This window comes from Pollicipes pollicipes, unplaced genomic scaffold (assembly GCF_011947565.3).
Source record: "Pollicipes pollicipes isolate AB1234 unplaced genomic scaffold, Ppol_2.1 Scaffold_3087;HRSCAF=3621_pilon_pilon_pilon, whole genome shotgun sequence".
Lineage (NCBI taxonomy): Eukaryota > Metazoa > Arthropoda > Thecostraca > Pollicipedomorpha > Pollicipedidae > Pollicipes > Pollicipes pollicipes.
Window position 1 is genome coordinate 8,200,050 of NW_023596225.1, and position 21,548 is coordinate 8,221,597.

General features: G+C 47.2%; 1 long non-coding RNA gene across 1 annotated transcript in view; it reads left to right on the plus strand.

Annotated features, from left to right (window-relative positions):
- LOC119114781 (uncharacterized) overlaps window positions 1-20,622 on the plus strand; it is a 24,916-nt gene extending 4,294 nt beyond the window's left edge. The window contains exon 3 of the long non-coding RNA XR_005096070.1: window positions 20,589-20,622. This is a non-coding gene — a long non-coding RNA (uncharacterized LOC119114781). The remainder of the gene's footprint in view (window positions 1-20,588) is intronic.
- The last annotated feature ends 926 nt before the right edge of the window (window positions 20,623-21,548 follow it).

Consider the following 21,548-nt stretch of genomic DNA (forward strand, 5'->3'; position numbering starts at 1 on the left):
GAAGTCTTGGAGCTAGGTGTAAGGACACCAGTTGGGCCGCGCCTTTCAGATCAGCTAGCTCTCTGCAGGCGATTCTCACCCTTGCGGGAGGGAGGAAGGTTATCCTGGATCGGCGGCTCAGTGGCACTTTAAGTTGGCTTTTTATGCACCAGCGCAGGGGCCTAGAGTTAAACCTGTACAAATGGCTCGGGGGACTTGAGCCCTTAAGTCCCCCTTCTGCTCCCGTAACGCGATAGTTCCTCCTTTCCTGCCACTGTCGTTCAGTGTAAAAGTGCCCAAGCAGAGGAAATATCGGAGTTGATCAGTGCCTGTACTTAGCGTACGCTGGCATTGTGTTTGTTTGTTTTTTTACTGGCATTCTGCTTTTAAAGATCCTTTAAGGCACTGATGGACTTATAAACCTGCATCGCTGATTTTGCAACTAAATATGGCCTCCAGGCTGCAGGGGATGAATTTGAGAGAAATTTAGGTTGGTGCATGCCAGCCGACTGCGGGATAGGGGCGGGGCGACATTTAGCCTCGCTGATCTTCACTAATCTTTACACGGCGCAACAAGGCACACGTCAATAATTTTAGGGATGGTGGTAGGTGTTTCTTCTGTTCTATGGTTTTTGGCCTTCGTGTGCATCATATTACGTGCCTCCCAAGCAGGGCATAGCTAGGATTTATTTAATTATTAAATAATGAGTGCCCGAACAGGGGCACACGGGATTCATAAGGAAGGGCCTGGAAATGCACCACACCAGGACCGTATTGTCGCAAAATGTGTTGGGTGCTATATTGTGGAAAAATGATGCAAACTACCCCCAAAATATGCCAACCAACGGACCTTTACACGGGAGGGGGGGGGGGGGAGCCCTCCCCTCCAAGTGAGTAGGAAACTAGACCCCAGGATCGCGCCATTTGTTTACCTTCTGTCGGGAGCTATCGATGCAAAGAAAAAAAAACAGCTAAAATCTGGGCCTCAGTAGGAAGACCCAGAGTACTTAACCTCTCCCTTGGCTACGTCCCTGCTCCCAAATCTCGATTTAAGACGCAAAGCAGTATCGACCAAAGGTGCTCATACAGTGACACAAAGTTCAGACCTGGTACTGTGATGCCCGGGAGGAGTGACCTCTCCCAACGGTTAGAGGTAACTTTAGGTGTGGGGGTAAGTGGATGGGATATTGACTGTCTCGATTATGATATCCAAGCGTATCGAAACGTTGACCGATTGAAATATAAATGATAGCGGCTGCCGTCTTGGCCAGTCATTTTTTACCTTTGCTATACATGAGTACACGTATATATTTTTTAGCTGTCTTGGTCGCTGATTTTTTACGTGACTTTAAATATATATATTCATATATATATATATATATATATATATATATATATATATATATATATATATATATATATACATGTATACATCTGCGTGCGTGCGGGCGTACACGCGTGTACATTAACTCTCTTCACACTAACATTGAACCTGGACAAGTGTTGTCGGAAATCAAAACAGCCCGCTGAGCTTTTAGCCCTCTGATCTGTACGGTAATTAGCTCATTTAACTGCAAATCCTCAAGTGCTTTTCGGTTTAGATTTTGAAACGCAGAGCCCTAGCACAGCAGCGGAACAGTATTTAGAGATGCACACCACACCCAGCCTGATTTGATTCAGGAAGTGTAAAACCTCCTAGACCTTTGTCCTTGTCTGTAGTACGGAATAATAATAATGATTATTTTTTCAGGTCATTTTGATTGATTTACCTGTTTTGTAGGAAAGACAGTGCTATTTGTGCTCTAAATTATTGATATTTTGCACTATCTTGAAAAGTACACCCTCTGAGGGATAACAGCAATGGTTCGTTTGACTGCCGCAATATGTTCTACGGTTGATTTTTGTGTGCATAGAATATGTTACATACTGTGTATAACCTTCCGTGACATGTTATATTCTTCAATTTTAGACCATCATTGTGCGACGCATAAATGTAATTTTTCGCAAGGTTATGTTTCTGTAACTGTGAACATTCCGGTTTTGCGATAAACCGTTGTATTTTACACTAGGGGCGTTCATTATCAAATAGTGGGTGATCATTTCTGGAGTTTCGATCGGTCGGCACTGAACATTGACTTATGTCTCGCTTTACTTGATTTAACTCTTTGTGAACGGCAGATTTCTTAACTTTCCCAGCTAACCAACCATACTCCTCTCCTTTTCCAAAAGGCGACATGTGGCGGTCATAAGGTGATTACATTGCGCAGTTCCCGCTTGCAATTGGTGCACGTGGTGTTTTAAAGTCAATTGTTGGTGTTTAGTCTGCATATTAGTGTATGGAGTCTCCCATTTCCACGACAGATAGCAGGGTGGACATAAAAGTCTCACTTACAATAAACAATTGGATGCAGTTGACACAGCTTGAGCTGGGATACTCTGACCTGTCAATTCCGTTGTAGAGGACCGCATTGTCAAGTGCTTGATGGACCTCAGCGCATTAGTATGCGACACAGCGTTATGCTGTACATTCCACGTCGCAGCGGCACATAACAGCGATGTTTAACAAGGGAAACACTGCACATTTCGCGCGTCTAATGAGCACGAATTCGTTGCGCCATGATACTGGAGCCCAGGCGTCTGGCCCAGCGGCGATTGGAGCCCAGTGGTCTGGCCCAGCGGCGATTGGAGCCCGGGCCGTCATCGGAACGCCCAAGGCGCCAACCACTCGGCCACTAGGCCTCGCCAAAAACCCCAGCTTACGACGATGCTTAAGTGTAGGGCATTGCTCTTATAGAAGTAAATGCATCACTTAAAATGGTTTAAAAGTATAAAACCAAGTTTTGTGGAAAACCTCCTTAATGGCCAAAGTGAACAACTTATGTGAGATTGAGGCATGCTCTTGCCAATAGTTTCCTCCTTCACGTCTGACTGCACATTGTCTCAGGTTCTACCCAAAGTCTCCGAGGTACAGTGTTGTATAAAAGCTGCTGTAAGCACATCAAACTTCAGGCAGCCAAGGCTGTCTGGCAATTGGACGATAATCGAATGACATTTACGTAGGATATGTTGCCAGGGAGGTATCAGAGAACCTGTAAACTGAGATAATATGGATAATTATATTTCTTAACGGCGTGGCCACACATCGGCTAAGCTGTTAGGATACCGTGTGCCTGTGGCCCCTAATAAATTGGAAAACCTTGCGCTAAATTACTACAGGTTCTAAACAGAATCAACAATTTGGATGAGTTCTCACCTTTTCTAGCGCGTAATTGTCTTCCTGCTATTGGATATAGGTCAAGTAAGAATATTTGATAAATCCAGCGATATTCGATTTGCCTGCAGATCCCCCGTAATCCTCGTTCAGCAGTTTTGCTCTTTTCAAAACGGCGTTTGGTCGCAGGCTCAATAGAAGACTTATAGCGCAAGGGCTCTGTCCAATTCGTCCAGCGCTGCTTGCTGTTCCCTGGATACCACAGCAATAATGTGAAGTCTTCTGGCATTACTTGAATTGATTTCCCATGTGCCGTCCATCCACATGAATGTGTAGAGAAACAAAGTTATGTGCCTTACCACACAGTAACTAACACCAGCTGCAAGATATCATGCCAGCCGAGCCTACTTCTTTGAATCATCAATAATGACTTCTTAAATCACTTATTTATTGCTGGCAACAGAAATCCGTGTCAACATATGTGCCACTCTATATAAGAGCTGTAAAGAAACAAATATGCACGGGATGCGCATTGTTGTAGGTTTCGTACTTCACAGCGGTTGTGATCCTTTATGTTTTTATTTTGTCGTAATTGATCGATGTATAGTGTAAGGATGTATAGTGCAAGGACTGTATTAACACTCTCGATGTACAGTGTGAGGACTGTATTAACACTCTCGAGGAATAGTGTAAGAACTCTACTGACATTCATACCTTGCAAGGATGTCATTGAATAAGCTGCTGGGTAATACGGGTGATTCCTAGTGTTTCCTGTTCGTTCGCTTACTGTAAGACACGTGAAAATTGTTTGCGGACAACTCATCTCGTTACGCAAATGAGAAAGGGTGGTGAGGGTTTCGCACCCCGGTAAACGCGTCATGATTTCCTTCTGAGCGTGGGTCAGTGTCTATATGAAGACAAATGAGGTGTTTCCACTGAAGGACACAAACCTCAACATGCTGCACCTGAACAATTAAACTTTTGTCCAGATAGTATGTATTCAGTATCGAATAAAATCTAGCAGCTCAATTATTGATTTGCGGCAAAGGCATATTGAGTTGGCAATGTTAGGTTGGTCTGAGCTAGAAAATTGTACACTCAATTGATACCTTTTATTTTTGACGTGCCTTCCAGGTTGAGCAGCTTTATCTTAAAGTAAGCAAGCAAGGGCTTAAACTCTGGCCTGGCTGACATTTACGTTGTTGTTATTAGGACGGCAGAAGGTCCTGGTTAAGTGGAAATATCAAGCATGCGTTATATATATATATATATATATATATATATATATATATATATATATATATATATATATATATATATATATATATATATATATATATATATATATATATATATACATCGTATATACACACACACACACACACATATATATATATATATATATATATATATATATATATATATATATATATATATATATATACATCGTATATACACACACACACACATATATATATATATATATATATATCTATATATATATCTATATATATATATATATATATATATATATATATATATATATATATATATATGTAAACATTACATATACCGGTAACACTGCATTTAATCGATGGCTTACCGACCAACTTTTCGTTCGTTTGTTCGTGCGGGGTTGATCTTTTCTCGGTGATAGTACCATTTTTGTTTTGTTTGATGATAAAGCGTTGCATGCCATAAGCAGCTTTGTGTTGGGTTGCTTCAATTTCATATTGGCTGAGCTGGTGGCCTCCACATAGCTGTTATGCAGAGGATCAACGAGCGATGCCTCCATTGTGTTGTGGAAGGTGTGCTGCGTCTCGGCGGAGGCGGTGTGACGCTCGCTGAAAGTATTTACTGAGATTCTTTGGCGCCCCTGATAAGCCCACGCCGCACGCTGTGCCCATACCCAACCCGCTTCTGGCGCACTTGTCTCCCCTCGTGGGCAGTTCCCACTATATGCCTTGATAATGGAAAACAAAGTCCTCCTCCAGAAGTTTTAAGGTATCGTCGTCCAGTCGTACTGCGATGAAGTTTGATGTGCGTACTCTTTTCCGAATCTTGAAGAACTGGTTAACCTGACCTGTCCACTCAATGCTTTGGTATGCGTCTACTTGCTGCCGGTATTGCCTTTACTCCACCAGAACGCATGCCAAATCGCCCAAGCTTACGACGCGCCCTTGATGTAAATCAAACGGCAATAATACACGCGGCTCGCTTGTGGTATCTGGTTGGGCTGATCGCTCCGACCGTTGGGTTTTGCTTCTGAGCTTATCTATCCTACCCTCCTGTGTAAATCCGCGCTCTAAGGGCAACACCGGCAGAAAATGAAAGCAAACAAGTTGGAACGGATTGCAATTTTGTGGAGTCGTCGACCAATCGGTCAATCTCTGACGTCATTAACATCTTAGGATCTGCGCACACCTAAGTACTCAGTTCCTTCACGCAGCAACGAAGTTTTCAAATTGTTTACCTTTCTCCAGATCTCCGTATAGCTCGTATCAGAACGCACAGGGATGGACTACATTAACTTCAAACAAAGCTGTCGCTGCGTGCATTTGATAATAATAACGGACAAGTCATCCGCCCTTCTTAATTTGTGCTTCATGACTCTCAGTTGGGCTAATTCTTGCGTTAGGTCACTGGGAGCGTATTTGTACCTGGCACAAGAAAGAAATATATTCAGCCCGTGGCTTGTCGGCATTATGAGTTCTTACGGTGGGAATACCGAACATTCAACATATTAGTAACTACTGATTAACCAAATATCTGGCTGTAAATGGCAGTCAAGTATGCATCGGAAACATGGCTCTAAACAAAATAAATGCGTGACATCCGTAAGCACTGTGATTATCGCCCAGCATTTTGATATGTTTACACTACCCTCTTGAGTCATCTTTTAATCCAAGTATGGTGTAACACCCACGCTTTGTGACATATATTTACACTGCCTTCTCGAGTCATCTTTTAAGCTAAGCATGGTGTAACACCCACGCTTTACGACATATGTTTACACTGCCCTCTCGACTCATCTTTTAAGCTAAGTATGGCGTAACACCCACACTTTACGACGTGCGAGATGTCCATGGAATTTTTGGCATGAGTTGATGAGATGGCAGAGATGGCAGATGGCAGAGAGTGATGCAGCTCACGCTAGGTTTCTTCGCAAAAATCAATCAGCAACACCGTAGTGTCTTTCACTCTGGTACGCACGGCATTAACACCTGCCAGCTCCATTGCCCGATATTTTGTTTATGTCACGTGACTGGTGCTACACCACAGCCTGAGCGCTAAACCAATGTTTTATGATATTGTTTTGCGATTTGGCGCACCCCATGGCGATAAAGAAAACAGGAAAGGCATCACTCATGCGGCAAAACGGCGCACGTTCCTTTGCATCCGCAGTTCGAGGGAGCGTAATGCACCTAAAACGTCCTTATTTTACGAGGAAGCCTGTAACCGGACTCGCCGAGCGATGCAGGCTGCTTAGGCTGCTCGTTCTTAATGCAGCTATAAATTAGCTTCCCAAAGAAGTCGCACAAATGTGAAGCAAACAAAGCATGCTTGCGTGAAGCTGTCGTTAATTGGTAGGCAGTTACGCAAACAGGTGATTGTCGTCATACCGTAAGGTAGTTTGCATAGCTCCAGTATAATGTGAGGTAGTGGTCCTAGTTAAGGATAATTGTAGTTCGACTGGCCCAGCAGACTAGCACGTCACGGCTCGAAGTTGTAGTTCGACTGGCCCTGCAGACTAGAACGTCACGGCTCGAAGCTGCAGTCCGACTGGCCCTGCAGACTAGAACGTCACGGCTCGAAGCTGTAGTTTGACTGGCCCCGCAGACTAGAACGTCACGGCTCGAAGGTGTAGTTCGACTGGCCCTGCAGACTAGAACGTCACAGCTCAAAGCTGCAGTCCAACTGGCCCTGCAGACTAGAACGTCACGGCTCGAAGCTGTAGTTCGACTGGCCCTGCCTACTAGAACATCACAACTCAAAGCTGCAGTCCGACTGGCCCTGCAGACTAGAACGTCACGGCTCGAAGCTGTAGTTCGACTGGACCTGCAGACTAGAACGTCACGGCTCGAAGCTGTAGTTTGACTGGCCCTGCAGACTAGAACGTCACGGCTCGATGCTGTAGTTCGACTGGTCCCGCAGACTAGAACGTCACGGCTCGAAGCTGTAGTTCGACTGGACCTGCAGACTAGAACGTCACGGCTCGAAACTATAGTTCGACTGGCCCTGCAGACTAGAACGCCACGGCTCGAAGCTGTAGTTCGACTGGACCTGCAGACTAGAACGCCACGGCTCGAAGCTGTAGTTCGACTGGCCCTGCCGACTAGAACGCCACGGCTCGAAGCTGTAGTTCGACTGACCCTGCAGACTAGAACGGCACGGCTCGAAGCTGATTTGGCATGCCTGCGTTATGGGCTGAAGGGGAAATGCACAAGAAACGAGCTATCGAGATAGATTTATTGCATGCGCTTTTCACATACGTGTTGTGTCATAGAAACACTGCGTAGGGCCCTTTTTGAAGGCCACATGGAGAATTCACGTTTATGGCAAGCGTTTACATTATTGGAGAAACATGTGGGAGGCGGACACGCGGAACTGGAGCGTGTCATAGCAAGGGGCGTAATAGGATAGCAAGGGACAGAATAGCATAGCAAGCACTAGTCTGAATACAATTTTAAGAAAGCAAGTTGAAAATCGACTCCAGCTTTGAGAATTGCTGCAGATTTGTAATTGTCACTCAAGAATAAATTCACAGACGTCGTCCTAGATTCGTCGTTTTCCGCAATGTTACATGATTCCAGCGGCGCCTTTCAGGTGAAGCAGGTTAAAAAACAGTTCAGTAGAGCTTGCGTTGGGCGCTGATGCCCTTTATCAAGCTACGGTTTACCTCATTCTCGGCACGGGCCAATGAAGCCTTCCGCACCAGCCGTCTTCGTTTGAGGCAGTCCTCAGCACGGTGCCGTGCATCAGGAGTTATAGTGTGGAAGTGATTGACTGCGCTGATGCTCTTGGTATGTTAGTTTCCAACCTTGTGCTTGATACCGAAACCTTCCGGCATTGTCTCTGCTGTTGCCGAAACAGTTGGGTCAGAATGTGTACGAGCCGTTTGTTTGTCGAAGACTTATTGGTATATTCCCTGTGTTGGGTGCCTGGATATGACGGTTTATGGGTGACTGATTATTTCGGAATGTTTTAATTGGTGGAGTGCGCAAAAATTCGGGACATTTCCTGTCCTCCATGCGACTGAGCTTTCTGCATTGTAATGTTTCCTCAACCCCTTTCAATAGCCGACATGGACATAGCTCGCGAAGACAAGCATGACCGCCACGCACGCCAACATGATTGCTTGATGTCTTGGTTTAGTGGAGGTTTGGTTTTGGCGTCCTGGTACATTCCCTCTCGGTTGTTCTCAGCGTCAGCACTCATAATGCACTGAACTTAACACGCGCTAGGGTGTGGAGCGGGATGGACTTGACCAGCCCCTGAAGGGTTTTCCAAACGAGCTCCGAACGGCGCGGCATAGCTGCACCATACTTTGCAAAGCTATATAGAATTAAATAGCGGATCTTTTCATGTAAAGAATTGATGTCTCTTGTAAGTTCGCTAACCAATGACAGTGCAAAGTTAGACCGTGGCAATCAGTGAATGGCATTTCTAGGGATTCGTTCTATGTGATGCAACAATGGGGTGTCAGACGGAGCCACATCTATCTGAGATAGTTTCGTAGGCAACTTAACAATTGAATTTAGTTTAACAATGAACTCAAGTGTCCTGGGGTCAAGTATGAAGGTCAGATCAAAGTCAAACTTAACCTGCTTTTTTGCTCGAAAGCTTCGTTTTATGAGGTAGTTTCTGGTGCTCGTTTTGAACGCATCAGCAGCACGGACCGAAACAGACATGCTCCATGGACTTTTCAAATGTCGGAGTTGTTCACTGGCCTAAACTAAACCAGTTCAGCATGCTGTTTTTAGGAACATGTCGCCAAGCATAATCCCTGACGTTTATTCGAATGGTGAAATAGGGGCAATCTCGAAGGTATTTGGTCACCGTCACCATATAGAGGTCAAACAAGGTCACTGACATTACTGACCTTTTGTTCAGAATTTACCTTTTGTTCTAGCCCCACATCGGTTGCATGAGGAGGCCCTGGGCACTTAAGACGCCAAGCTGAAGTTTATCCTTGTTTGATCTAATTGACCCAAGGTCATGACATAACAATTTCAAGTTTTGGTACAATTGATTTCACGCACAAGTCAATCCACCTTGTGATTTTGGTGTCTTAACCTACATTAGTTTGTAATGTCTTAGGGTGCTGTCATATTGACCCCCACTCGAGCAAGGGGTATTTGAACGGTCACCCGGGTGCGTGTAAACGGCAATAGGTTTTGGATTGGGACATGATTTGCTGCCCACCGGTAATCGGTACCACCCTCTCCTGCTGGGTCGCCAGTCGGCTGAGAAGGTTGAATACCCGTAAAGCACGAATGGTATTAAATGGCTTTTTGTTCGACAGCTGTAACATCAACCGATGAATAAGGCAAAGCCGCCTATTTGGCTGCCTGTTTTGAGCTATTTGTATCTCACTACTGGCGAACAAGAGCCACAATGACCAGTCTATTCGCGGAATTACACCGGCTGGACCTGAGCTCGATCTGTCACTTAACGCCGAGCACCCGACGGTAATCAGGGACGGTTTGGCGGCGTTCGCACTGAATCCACTGGTGTCTATAGCTCAGTTTGGCAGCGGTAGCGGCCTCAAACTGAATGAGCAAAAACTTTTTGGCTATGGATCGGTTTCAAACGGAATTCAGACAAAATATTACTTCAAGAGCACGAAGCTGTGGACTGCGGGTGGTTATGGACGAAGAGCCCAAATTATGGCCGATATCAAGATCATGCATGAAACGAACTACCAGGAACATAGCCGCTATTGCAGCACGGCGCTATCACCCTGGATGCAAAAAAGCAGGCACTGTATTGACGATGCCTTTTCATAAGGAGCCTGGCACTGTCAAAGTTTACCTCTTTGTTGTCTATCCCGCCCAGTCCGCTCAGGTTTGAGGACACTGGAAACAATTTCATTTCGCGTTATATGAAAGTGGAGCTGCAAAACGCATCCTGACCCCGGTGGTGTAAAGCGAGGGCGAGCCGTGCGCATCGCAGGAAATCAAAACCTGTCGCCAACCTGAAAAGTGCAGCGGAACCCAAAATGCGTATTTATTATCGTCTGGTAGGATGGAGGCAAGCTCACGACTTAGCCAGCCGTGCACTCAGATGCGGATCAGCGTTGTGAACGAGGACCGACATCAACGGGCCTGTTTTCATTAGACCTTCATCTGTGCTGTAAAATGTCAACTGCTCTGGCGGCACTTAGCATGTGGGCTGCAGCCTAATGCGCTCTACCCATCAATTACGAAAAGCCAGCCGTTTCATGGTCGTTGGCGGCACGTTTCTCTATCGTGTCGTGACGGGTCCGCGTGTGCTGCATGTCTACTAACTTAATGAAAAGTTCAACTAATTACGGAAATATCTGCCGACTGGCGCCGGAGCACGATTTCAAGGAGGCCCATGGCGTGTCATGGTGGCGGATCGCAGCGCGGAAGCATTAGTCTAGTAGTAGCGCGCATGCAACCGTGCGGCCACAAAGGAAAGCTCCCCGTGGACTACGACGTCTCGCCTTACAGGCCCCTGGGGTCGTGTGCGAGTGCCACGCACGGCAACGGCATATTTTATCGCATACGTGCTCTCCCGGTATGATTTCTCTTGACGTGCGTGGCATGTTCTGCTCTTTAAAGACGCTTTGAAAGAGCTGTTACTGGAGCTCATGAGATCAGCTGGCAGATGATGGATTATTTCATGTATTGAAAGGGAGTGTCCCACCTTTATATGGGGTTTTGAACTGAAATAGCCATTTTGAGGACCTTCTGATGCAGTTTACGACCATGCCCTTTTTAAGAGCCAAAACCCTCTGGTTCCGGAGTTACATACACGCAAAAGTGGGGAAATGTTTATGGGGAGACTATTTCTAAGTCACTTTAGCATTGACGATGTCATAGAAACGTCATACGATCGCTGTGATATTACAGGTTGTTTTCTGTTTATGGTCAAAACAGCATGGCTGCTGATGCATTCGCAAAAGCGGTGATGCAGCACATATGCCACATTGCGCGGAAGGTGATTGGCTGCTAGCATGATTTAGCAGCTGAATTGGTGCGTCGAGCGTAAGCATTCTTTACTTTCACCGCATTCCATTATGTTAGCAATTGATTTTGGCGGTAGTGGCAGGTCCGTGTGGCTCATTAATGCACATGCCTGGTAAAAACTCGCATAATACAGCTTTACACAATTGTCTCCCCCTTAAGAATTCTGAAAATATGGTACTGTATGATGATGGATGCACATCTTACTGCCTTAACAAATTTGGATGCAGGCAAGCATTGTTTGCAAGTCATCAATGTCATAGTCACTGGAACTTGTGTGAGATGCAGACTGCTGGGAAAGGTGGGAAAGTATTGCCGTTGGTATCTTGGATGGCACTTAACAATGTTCTATCATGAGCCTTCTGGCGGCTTCTTCGTTTCCCTGCATTTCGCCCATCTAACTATAGCTACATGCTCTTGCCATGTCTCCAGATTTGTGCAAGTTCAGCAGGTTTGCAGTGCCATTTCACAACAGGTATTTTTTTCTCTTTATACTTCTGTCATTACTTGCGCAACAAAATTTTTGAGTGAAGAAGCCTGACGGCTGCAGCACGTTGGATGACTCTGGAGGTAGAAGACGTGTTTGCGTCCTTGTCACCTACGCTTTGTGGATTCTCAGAACAGGCTAAGTGATGTCACTTATTGGTTGTGTGCTGTGCTAAAAGGGATTTGTATATTGCATCGTGTGTTTTTGGCCAGTCATATGTCAGATGCAGAGTTAATACAAGAATGCATGCTTTACCTACCTTCTCATAATATAATTTATTATGAAAGTAGCAGGGACTGCAGTACAAAAATTGTATTATTACTCATTATGCCATGCCACATTACAGCACTGAGATAGTGCGCAGTGACACTATTGACCCCTGTCATTGCTCAATGTACCACATTGCTTGACTACTCTCTGTCAAGCCTATGAGATAACAGTTTATAAGTTATGAATGACTACTGATTTAACGCTGCCAAACTATTGCTAGGAAGAACGTTGTTGCACCACAATGATTATATCAGGGTTAACTAGTGATTGCATAAATAATTCTAAACAAGAAAAATATTTTTGGTACCTCAACCTTACCACCCTTACCATAGCAATAACAACGCATTGGCAAACAACCCAAAGCAACGCTATCTATGGATGCATTATTTATTTTTGCATGTGACTGAATTTACAGTTACAAATAGTAGGGGAAGTAACCACTGTGCCCATCACAAGATATGAATGGCAGGATTATAACACTGCAGGCAACGATAGATCGACAACACAGTGTTGACATCATTAACAGTCGTTGGCAAGGTTTGGTAAGAGATTCAGGACACTATATGACAGTTTTACAGCATATCGCGCTTTAATATTGATAACCGGCCATAAAAGCTAGTGATCGCTACGTTGCGTATGTCAAACAGTCCACCAAAGCTTTTCGTACAACCAGCACCAAGACAAAAAGTCTATACACAACCATTCACTAACCCACCGTCACCACAGCACCCTCGACGAGAATGGCCGGCTGGCATCAGCTTTCGTGCGTTCCGAGGCATCCTTTAGGTCTGGCTGCCAGATGCTGCCAGGTATTACTGTCGTCACAAAACCATTCCATGACGCCATCAAACGATGACGTAATGGGGCCCATTTTAACAAACACTGAAATTTTGCTACTTACGGTCGCTTTTGAACATTGAAAGCCTACCAAAAGTTACAAATAAGCTTTTCCTATCATATCTGATGTTCACCTCAGTATCTTCAAATGTTGAACATTCTTTTCAACAGGACTAGATTAGAACATATCAGCGGCAAGCACGGATCTGACTGGATTCGATTGAAAAACACTGGCTAGTGGGAAAACATCGGTTAAAATGTGATGCTGAAATCAACCGGGAGAACTGTTGAAATAAGACATAATATTGGAATGATAAAGCACAATTGGAAGAGCGCAACGATCACATCCATGTGCGGAAATCCGGGGCTTCTAGCTTGACACCCGGCCAAGAATTTCACTCCCTACAGCGATCGGAACGAGAAATGTCTCCATTACGTGTGCTATATGTGATGCGCTGCATTTGTGGTTAAACCCAGGTAATTATATAAAACGTGCAATGATCCTGATCAACAGGAAAACTATCTTTAAGTGCGGAACTGAACCGCATGGTATTTATAATTCATGGGCGATGTGGACGAAATGAGCTTAATTTTGTACCGTGCATCGTCATGCGCTTCACTTGAATTGACAAGGAGTTGCGGTCGTCATGCTACAGCAGGTAACGTTAAATATCGTCCCGCGCTCGCTCAGCCCAAGTCCAGCTCGGTCGATCGTGGAACGTTAGGGACGCTTCTTTGGACAGACAGAACGTGACCTCCCCTAAGCTGACGTCATCAGAGTAAGCCACCGTCATCGCCTGTGACTGGTTTCCGCTAAGGCGCTTCCGCCATCGCCGACTCAGTGTCGTCTGATCTCGGCGGGGAGGCGGCGCTGGTCGGCGGCCGTCGTCGGTCGACCTTTGGACGGCGGCGGCGGCGGCGCGGCCGTGCCGGTCGGGCCCGTCACGGACCCCGATCGGTCTGTGGCGTGACAACGCTCATTCAGAGCGACGCACCCAGCTTCGGCCTATCGGTCCGGCAGGCAATCAGCGCTGGGGACCGCGCGGCCGGGGCCGGTCCGTCCGAAGCGGCTGACCCGCCCCCCCCCCCCTCTCTCGCCGTGCGCGCCAAGCTCGGCCCGATGATCGCCATCTCTCGCGATCGCGTTCGATCTCTGGCGTCTGGGGAGAGTCATCACGGCGCGGCCGCTCAGAGCGGACTTCATTCATCGGTCTGGCAGCGCTTCCTCGGCAGCCATTGGCGGGCTGCCCGGGAGGCATACCTCAGCGGGTGAGGGGCTCTCGGGTGATGGACTGGAGCATCGTCAGCACCGTTACAACTACTCTGGCCTGTTTCCATGGTGTCGGCAGCCGGGCGAGTTATGAGCTTCAGGCCTGTTCTGGCGCCGTGATCCTGAGGGTCTCATCGGCTGGGTTCTGCGATGCCGCAATCTCAAAAATAGTGACGATATATTTTTTTCTGAAATCTGTTCACCTTCTCGACCATTGTTTACAATCGTGTCACCGGCCTTCGGTCAGCATTTCTAAAAACATAAGCTGCCATCATCTTGACAACACGTAGGATCGTTTACAGCACTAGACCTGTCTTGCATAGGTGGGATCAGTTGAACGCCCAATGTTAAGTTTACCACATCTGGTGTAAAATGCTCGTAATGTTCGTCACCGCTTCGGAACCAGCCTTGACGGTATGGCTCAGACGTTGTTCGACGAAGGAATGTGATCTAATGTATCTTAAGGCTGTAAAAAATAACATAAAAGGCAGAGGAATGATTTGAAATGGACATGATTCAGCACACGCCCAACCAGGCAAGATAAACATGAAACCTGCGCTTCTGGGTCAGAAGAGGTCAGCATTTATTGCGATATTTTCGTCGTTCGGATTTCATGACTTCTACCACTGGCACAGTGGATGGAGAAGTGGCTATGCAAGAGCTGAAGCAGCAATCTCTCGACATCGATCCAGTCCAGGAAGTGGGCTAAGTCTAGGTTTGGGCTAAACGGCCGAGGGAACTGTGAATGAAGGCAGTGGGACGAAACTTCGCGCTTCGACTGCAATTGGACAAGATGCATATGCCACTCCTCCGGTCAGTCTGGTTACTGCTGCCTAGGTGTAGCGGTTATTTATACAAGTGCACCCCACACTATTCGCGGATGAATACCCCCACACCCACGCTACACGAGGAGACATCCTGTCGAGCCATCAGTCTTGACAGAAGCCTTATAACAGCATAACCGTTTTCAGTGTCGTGCATAGCTGCCGAAGCGATGTTTGCATTTGCCACTAGTTGGTGCATGATGTAGTGTCGACGGCAATAGCCACGTACACAAGCATAGTGCAATCTCGATCCTCAAAGTGGCACGATGCGTATTCCCGTCGCTGGACGGCGTTGCACCACGATCCATTCCATTTGCGTACTCACTTCTGACAACGAACCAGCCATGTACCACAAATGCAGTTCTTGATTGCGCAACGGGCCCAAGCTAGTTCATCCGCAGCTCGTGCCACCACATCCCGGATGGAATGTGAAGAGGGAGGCCGCTTGTGTTCGCTGGGCAGCCGCCCGCGCCGCTGCTCACCTCTGGTGCGCCGAAGCGTGTGTTTGGCCGCCGCGCATGTGTCCCGCAGGTTCCAAATTTCTGGGTTTCAAGCATATACAATGATGTCCTCAAGGCCCCTTCTTGCTGACAGCACGCATGGAGCAATGAGCCAAAGGCCTTGTTTGTCCAACAGGTGACGGTTTTAGTCTACACAATCAAATCTAGGCGCTGCCTCATCTTTGGTGTCAGTCAGTTTCTGCAAAAGGACGCTATTTTATCAAATTAAAGCTGTTCGCTAAGAAACTCTCGCCTGACGAGGTGAGCCGACAGTGCCTGTCAAACAGCGTGTCTAGGATCGTGGAAAATCTGCGCCGTCTCGTCTCTTGGAACAGAACTCCAGACTTTTTGCTGCTGATAAACAACTGTCACCGATGGAAGCAATGCTCCACTTTCATGCGCATTGTTTGCTTTTTAAAGCGCTGTACGTTGGAAAATCTTGTTTCTCAACGTTTCGAGCATGCGTTCTTAAACGCCGAAACGCTGAATAAATTACGCATGTCTCAATAATTCGTTTTCTTGTGATAGAATTTTCATTGGTGCCTAAAACTTTTTTGCTGACATCCGGAACGACAAAAGTACGAGATAAGGATATTGTATGTGATCCTGGATTTGGTATCTCTCAACTCGACAGTATTGTGGGCTGCTCGCTGTTTTGGAGTATGTCCATGTTCTAAGTTTAACTGAATGTGATCGATGTAAGCAATATTTCTGACCAAGTGTATCTGGAGGCCATAAAAAGACCGGGAGAGTAGCACCATGATCTATCTATTTTGCACAGGGAGGCTGCTTTCTCCTGTTTTTACTCACTTAATACATAAGGTGTTAATGAAAAATGCCACGAAAAAGTTTGCATGCATACAAGTTGAGCGTGGTTTTGCAGCATGAGGCAATGTCTGAGAGCTCTCTTGGAAATTCGAGTGCTCGTGACGAATGACGTCTCCATGCTGATTACAGCGTTGGACACTGGCTCAGCTGGGCGCTTGTGCTTTAGTCACCCTTATATATATATATATATATATATATATATATATATATTAAGGGTGACTAAAGCACAAGCCTGCATATATATATATATATATATATATATATATATATATATATATATATATATGCATGCACCCAAAGCTGTGCATAAAGCATCATTAGTGTAGTAACCAGAAACTCAGCCAGGATAAAGGTCCTTAGCAGTCCTTTGTGTTGGGGCTTACTACTCGACAGCATGACTGATATTCACGTGGTGCAATGTCACAAGTTGTTTGCTTGAGGCTAAACTGCGATTAAAGAGATAAATTGTCTTGATAAGCATCGGTAGTGATATGCATGGCACTGAACGGCATAACCGTCAACAGATATGTGGCTTGCGTAATTTCGTCTAGAAGCTATCCATTCTTGCGAACTATCTGCCGCCCGGCTCAGCCTTATGCGATCTTGCAGTAATCATAGAGCGTCCGTATCACCATACATGATCATCAGTCACAATTTCACAAGCTCGTTCGTGTCATCCTACATGAAAGCTAGTGCTCAGTGTTGATATCTTTCCGCGTTGGCCCCACTTGAGAATCAACCTATCATGAACCGAGGAGGAAGTACTGAATCAGGCAATCATGAACCGAGGAGGAAGTACTGAATCAGTCAATCATAAACCGAGGAGCAAGTGCTGAATCAGCTAATTATGAACCGAGAAGGAAGTACTGAATCAGCCAATCATGAACCGAAGAGGAAGTACTGAATCAGGCAATCATGAACCGAGGAGGAAGTACTGAATCAGTCAATCATGAACCGAGGAGAAGGTGTTGAATCAACCAATCATGAACCGAGGAGGAAGTTTTGAATCAACTAATCATAGGCCGAGGAGGGCGTACTGGGCCTGGAGCGATAACCGGAAGGAAAGATTTGTGCTGGAGCCGAAACTCCCCGCTTACCTGAAATTGACTGCAACCGAGGCCTCGAGCGCCCTTTGCTGAGACCTAGCTGGCTCCATCGCTAACTCCGCAAGGGGTGATGCATACTCTGCCGTTAACGGGGAATGACTGCCCATTTATCACAAACCTGCTGGCGTTCACTGGAGCGGTCACAAATTCACGCTGTGAATTATGACAGTACACCTCTCCAGAAAACCTCATGAAGTCCTCAGGCCATGCAAATATAATACCGTAGAAAGCTAGCTGCTAGGTGATGTCGGTTATTAATGGGATTAACTACAAATTTATTCTCAGCTGCATGCTACTTAGCATTTAAACCTTAGTGCACAGCGCGATGCGGTCCACTTTGCATTTGTTCCATTATACCTAGCATCCTTGATTGCTGTGCCTCTTAGGCAACAGACCGCCGGAAATGAGTGTGCTTGGTCCGGCTCAGGCGGGTATCAGCGTTTGTGCGGGGTTCATAATGCACACTATGTTTGCGGTGCTTACCAGGCGCGCGATGCTCTACCAGGAAGGTGTGCTTGCGTTGTTAAAGCGGTGCCTGGACCGGAAGGTGGCTCTGTTGACGCTGCTGCTCTCGGCATGAGCGAAGAATCACCAATCTTAGCAGGATCTGCGTGATAAGTTATTTGTATGTGTTATCTCAGTGCGCGGGTTTTTACTGATAATATCAATACTAATTCAGAGCTAGACGATCCCGCGGTAGCCTAGACGATAGCTTAAGCATGCACACGAAAACTTAATAGTACAATTCATTCCCCTACCCTTATTTAACCCTCGGCCCACAAGCGTTATTTTTTCCCTAGCTTCGCCCTACGAAGGCGTCTCAGCGGCTCCTCCTAAAAACTCAAAACTAAGCACGCTTCAGTCACGGGAAGCTCACGTGAACCTAGGCTAGATAGTTGGGACTGAACAACCCTGAATGTGACTGTTGACTCGCATCACTCGCATGCCGTCGGAAGGCTAATTCATACATTGACAAAACGGACCACGGCGGGCCAAACAAGCTACGGACCACTCTGACACACTCCCACACCAGCCCAGCATCGCCTTTGTGCCGATGTCCGTGAACACGCCTTCAGGCGCTGTGTAAGTAAAGGGCGTGTCGCTGCGGCCAGGTGCCGGGCAGCGCTGTCGGCGCCGCGCCGCCCTCCCTCTTCCCCTCCCCTCCCCCGCGCACCAGCCACGTGCCCCATTCGCTTGTTGCGGCGCGGCCCGCTGCGCGAAGGGGGTGAGGGCCATGGCCTGTTGTTGACTACCGTCCGGCGCATACGGGTTATTAGCCTCGCTAATGGAGCCCGACTATTAGCACGCGCCTGTTTATTCGCCGACAGTGGCAGGCTCACACCGCGTGCGTAGCGTGAATTATACAAACGGATTATATGAATTATACAAGTGAGCGCTGCGTTCACACGGTCGATGGGCACCGAAGAACCCATATCCAGTGCCCGAGAGTCCAGCCGAGCCCACCCGGTAGCCCCGACAGCCCAAGGTTGACTCTGCCTGCCCTGCGGTGGACCGATAGAAAAGCTCGTCGGCGTCACGATCTGAGCGTTGATGCTGCACGCGAAGCCCCATCCATCAACGGCGAACACGGCTTTCATTCGGCGACAGCCAGTCCGGAACGAAGACTGGCAGGGCATTGCCGTGCCGGTCGTCGCAAATGCGCCATCAAACTCTAGCGCAGTAGCTAGAACGTGTCACCGAAAACGGAGACAAAAGCTATGAATTGAAAGCACAACTACCGTTTTTGGTCGTTGGGGGCTATTTCATTTCATCAGGGCACGACACGGAATGATTGGTTATCTTTCTGGTTGAAGCATTTCCGAGCTGCTTATGGGGAAATGAGCGCTGGCCGTTTTCGTTCATACACCATGTAGTTTTATGTATATATATATATATATATATATATATATATATATATATATATAATATTATATATAACATATATGTTATACATATATATATATATAATATATGCGTATATATATATGTGTATATATATATATATATATATATATATATATATATATATATATATATATATATATATGTATATGCGAGTTCCAACTTGATGTTTTTAAAGAACAGGTGAACGCGTATTGTACACGGCACCTGAGGATGTAATACATGCCCAAATGTCTACATCTGCAGTGCATGTTTCAAAGCCGTGTTGGCTTAGAGTTAAATGTTCAATGCACCATGAAGACTTATCTTAAGTTGACAACATGACTTGCTTATTCAGTGTACTTGACTTACAGGTGCTCACAGCCCTACGCTGTACAGATAGCATGCTTTACAAAGGCATCTTGACAGTGCTAACTACTGTGTACATACCAATACGTACGCATGGCGTTGTGCCTTGCATTCCACGACGTACACATGCCACACATGTGTATACCGATATATACGCATGGCGTGAACAGCCATGTACTTGTAATCTCCCCAAACTGGGCGCCTGAAAGCCTGTCTGTTTATTTTGAGTCTTTTTGTGCCTAGAATGGTGCTTAACTATCGGCTTGGTTTAGTGAAAACAATCAGTGCGTGGAATTAAGGTATCAGCTTGCACAGCGTGAACCGAGTACCAATAGTACACAATGAAGAATTCGTCTTGTATCGATATGACTACGCCTGCATTTTTCAAGGCCAGGCATGCATAACTATCATTTGTCTGGATCACATATGCACCTGTTCGGAAGGCACCTGATCATACTAATTACACCTGTCGGTCCTGGGAAGGCAGTTGACCTATCGCTGCCCCACGGCGGTCGCTGGTGTACCTCCGGGCGCCGTCACAGACGAGGGCCGGGAGCCGGCGGCGCGATGCCCTGCTGCCTCCCTGACGTGCGGGACGACCCGGGCGTCGACTGCTGCCTCCCCTTCCCTCCCCACCCCCGGTGGGACGAACCAAGCGTCGACTGCTGCCTCCCCAACTACTGGGACTAGCGGGGCGTCGTCTCCCCCCCCCCCCCCCCCGATAGCGGGGCGAGCCGAACGTCGACGGCGCCCGCGGCTTGCTGAGAGTCACGTGCGATGGCAACTTCTGACCAACCGTCTGTTCTGTTGCAGCCATGGCCTGACCCGACCTGAGGGGCGCCGGAGGAGCGTCGCCGGCCGGCGCATGGACGGCCTCGGCGGCGCCCGGCGCCAGCGTCCCGAGGCTGGGTGGCGCTGGCGCCGCACGCTCCCTGGCGCGCCTGGCCAGATCGGCAGAGCGACCGGAGCCGGGCGTCGCGGAGCGGCCGGCGGCGGGGGCCGGGCCGGGCCTCCGGCCGAGCCCAGGCCGCACCGGTGGCCGACGGTGGGCGGCGATGGCCGGAGGCCGGACGCGCCCAACGAACTCGCATCAGTGAAGCGTCCAGGGAGTCAGCGTTGGCGCCCGCCGGCGTTTGTGAGGCACACAGGGGGCGCGACGAGGAAATGTTCATCCGCTGACTCGAGTTGTGATTTTGGCAGTCTCCCAAGACATTACGCTACGTTTTACCGATTGCATAATTATTTATGTGTGCTGGATGCATTGATTTCATTCAAAACTATTCCCTGGGTTAGAGCTCTACATGGATAAGATTCTGAAGGTACCAGACTTATACAGTCCACCCGTTCACCGATCTCTATTGATCACAAATTCGAACTCCGGTTCGGTCCAAGCCATCGCAGGAAAACAAAAATGCGTTGCGCCGGGCTCGGCGCGCAATCTTCCATTCAGCGTAAATGGGCACATTTACGACTCCTTCAATCGACGTCGGGCACTTCCGTTCGCTCAAGTCGTATTGTGATGGCCGGTATTTTAATGAATCCAGCCCTAATCAATGGTACTGTCAGCTTTACGATCCAGCCCATTCTGATATACAGACTTGTTCTAAACGCGGGAGTTTATTCAGTCCATGGAGACCTCTAGTGGGGATGTGTGTGGGTTGTCAGCATCTGAAAACAAGGGCATAGTGTACGTAACTGATCGCATTTTCGGAGAAGACTGATAAATGCATGGCCATCGTCACATGAAGTAAGTTGCAAAGCGGCGACTGAAAA